Here is a 3,527-nt window from a genome sequence, read left to right as displayed (position 1 = left end):
CAACCCCCCCTGCCAGAAATGACAAGTGTCAAATCAGCGGGTCAAACGGCCACCTCTATCCGACCAGGAGCACCCAAATCCCCGCAAATGGCACTTTTTTTTTTCTTCATCGGGACTTCCGACGAGGTTAATGATTTCCCAAACTGCAACTCATTAACTATGTCCTGAGACACTTGCCAGAAATGACACATGTCAATTTGGCGGTAGCAAATCACTTTCCCAGGCCGGGAAGCAACACCCGAGGCCCGCAAAAGGCGGCCGAATATTTTCTCATCGGACTTCCGCGTTTTGGTTAATCATGTCTCGAAATCGTTAAATGCACATGTCAATTCGGCGGGAGCAATTCACTTTCCCAAGCCGGAAAGCATCACCGGAGGCCCGCTTGAAGGGCCCTAATATTTTCTCATCGGACTTCCGCGTTTTGGTTAATCATGTCTCGAAATCGTTAAATGCACATGTCAATTCGGCGGGAGCAACTCACTTTCCCAGGCCGGGAAGCAACACCCGAGGCCCGCAAAAGGCGGCCGAATATTTTCTCATCGGACTTCCATATTTTGGGGGTTGGATTCTCTCCCGCATTCCAGCCCCCTGGCCACGGGTCGCTCATTCACTTTCAGCCCGGGCCTTGCCAATTTGGTTAATCAGTTAGCCATGCACCAGACTCGGCCTCGCCTTTTTCATTTATGGTTAATGATGTGCCCAGGCTGGGACTTAGTCTCTCCAGCAGCCAAAACTTTTCACTGGTTAATGAGGTGCCCAGCCCGGCACTTAGTCTCTCTCCCCAGCAAGCTTACTTGGTCGGCCGACATTTGGATCCATTTTCGGGGCTTAATCGGGTCGAATACGGTCCCTTACGCAACGGGAGCCGAAGCCCCGGCCTCTGCCAGGCGTCAGGCTGCCGTTTTTTAAGCCCGACCAAAAACCCGAAAATTGGTTAAAAATGGAAATAAATTTCCACCCAAAAAGGGTTAAAAGTCGGTTGGACGGCAGCCCTGGTCGGTCTCTGCAGACCTGGAGGCCCTAGACAGTAATCTGGAAAACAGACAAAGTCTCGAGAAACCACCTCCTACCATTCTCCAGGTACCCCGCCAATCCCCCCTGCCAGAAATGACAAGTGTCAAATCAGCGGGACGGATTTGACTTTTGTGACCGACCGCTGGAACTTTTTTCGGCTACAGGCAGTCAAATTTTTCTCCTTCCGGACTTCCAGTACAATTTTGAACGGCCATATCTCCGCACTCCCGCGTCGGAGCCAAGCCGTTTTTACACCGTTAGACGCGGCTTCCCGTGCCCGTTCGAATGCCGCCCTGCTCGGCGGAAAAGGAGAATTTTTTTATTTTTCGGCCGATTTCGGGAAAAAAAATTCCCGCTCTGAACTCGGATTTTTCGGCTTTAATCGTTTCGTATACGGTCCCTTACGCAAGGGAGCCGAAGCCCCGGCCTCTGCCGGGCGTCAGGCTGCCGTTTTTAAGCCCGACCAAAAACCCGAAAATTGGTTAAAAATGGAAATAAATTTCCACCCAAAAAGGGTTAAAAGTCGGTTGGACGGCAGCCCGGGTCGGTCTCTGCAGACCTGGAGGCCCTAGACAGTAATCTGGAAAACAGATAAAGTCTCGAAAAACCACCTCCTACCATTCTCCAGGTACCCCGCCAATCCCCCCTGCCAGAAATGACAAGTGTCAAATCAGCGGGACGGATTTGACTTTTGTGACCGACCGCTGGAACTTTTTTCGGCTACAGGCAGTCAAATTTTTCTCCTTCCGGACTTCCAGTACAACTTTGAACGGCCATATCTCCGCACTCCCGCGTCGGAGCCAAGCCGTTTTTACACCGTTAGACGCGGCTTCCCGTGCCCGTTCGAATGCCACCCTGCTCGGCGGAAAAGGAGACATTTTTTTTTTTCCGGCCGTTTTCGGGAAAAAATTTTCCCGCTCTGAACTCCGATTTTACGCCTTTAATCGATTCGGAGACGGTCGCTTACGCAAGGGAGGCGAAGCCCGGGCCTCTGCCGGGCGTCAGCCTGCCGTATGTAAGCCCGTCCGAAGCATGAGTTCCCACTTTTGGTTATCCAGTTGTCAATTTTAAAATTTCAGTTAATCAGTTGCCTGCTTGGTTAATCATTTGTCGCTCTGACATTTGGTTAACCAGTTGTCGATGTTCGAAATTCAGTTAATGAGTTGCCTCTTTGAAATTTCAGTTAATGAGTTGGCCCTTTGGTTACTCATTTGTCCCTGTGTCTTTTGGTTAACCAGTTGTCGATGTTCGAAATTCAGTTAATGAGTTGCCTCCTTGGTTACTCATTTGTCGCTCTGGCTTTTGGTTAACCAGTTGTCGATGTTCAAAATTACAGTTAATGAGTTGCCTCTTTGAAATTTCAGTTAATGAGTTGGCCCTTTGGTTACTCATTTGTCCCTGTGTCTTTTGGTTAACCAGTTGTCGATGTTCGAAATTCAGTTAATGAGTTGCCTCCTTGGTTAATCATTTGTCGCTCTGACTCTTGGTTAACCAGTTGTCGATGTTCAAAATTTCAGTTAATGAGCTGCTCTTATGTTCTATGATTTCCTACCTTGACAACTCATTAACCAGTGTTTCAAACAATGCACCAGGCCATTTGACGACCCCAACTCGGTTCCACAAGCGGGAAAGCAGCACCCCAAGGCCCGGTAAGGGGGCCGAATACATTCCCATCGTGAATTCCGTCCCAAATGTGAATGACAAGTTTTCAGTTAATCAGTTGCCTGCTTGGTTACTCATTTGTCGCTCTGACATTTGGTTAACCAGTTGTCGATGTTCAAATTTCAGTTAATGAGTAGCCTCTTTGAAATTTCAGTTAATGAGTTGGCCCTTTGGTTACTCATTTGTCCCTGTGTCTTTTGGTTACCCAGTTGTCGATGTTCGAAATTCAGTTAATGAGTTGCCTCCTTGGTTAATCATTTGTCGCTCTGACTCTTGGTTAACCAGTTGTCGATGTTCGAAATTCAGTTAATGAGTTGCCTCCTTGGTTAGTCATTTGTCGCTCTGACATTTGGTTAGCCAGTTTTCGATGTTCGAAATTCAGTTAATGAGTTGCCTCCTTGGTTAATCATTTGTCGCTCTGGCTTTTGGTTAACCAGTTGTCGATGTTCAAAATTTCAGTTAATGAGTTGCCTCTTTGAAATTTCAGTTAATGAGTTGGCCCTTTGGTTACTCATTTGTCCCTGTGTCTTTTGGTTATCCAGTTGTCGATGTTCGAAATTCAGTTAATGAGTTGCCTCCTTGGTTAATCATTTGTCGCTCTGGCTTTTGGTTAACCAGTTGTCGATGTTCGAAATTTCAGTTAATGAGTTGCCTCTTTGAAATTTCAGTTAATGAGTTGGCCCTTTGGTTACTCATTTGTCCCTGTGTCTTTTGGTTAACCAGTTGTCGATGTTCGAAATTCAGTTAATGAGTTGCCTCCTTGGTTAATCATTTGTCGCTCTGGCTTTTGGTTAACCAGTTGTCGATGTTCAAAATTTCAGTTAATGAGCTGCTCTTATGTTCTATGATTT

The sequence above is a fragment of the Somniosus microcephalus genome, unplaced genomic scaffold (assembly GCF_052327205.1).
Source record: "Somniosus microcephalus isolate GS21.2 unplaced genomic scaffold, FLI_Smic_1.0 scaffold586, whole genome shotgun sequence".
Classification (NCBI taxonomy): domain Eukaryota; kingdom Metazoa; phylum Chordata; class Chondrichthyes; order Squaliformes; family Somniosidae; genus Somniosus; species Somniosus microcephalus.
The sequence above is the reverse complement of the archived record's forward strand: the minus strand, read 5'-3'. Positions refer to the sequence as shown.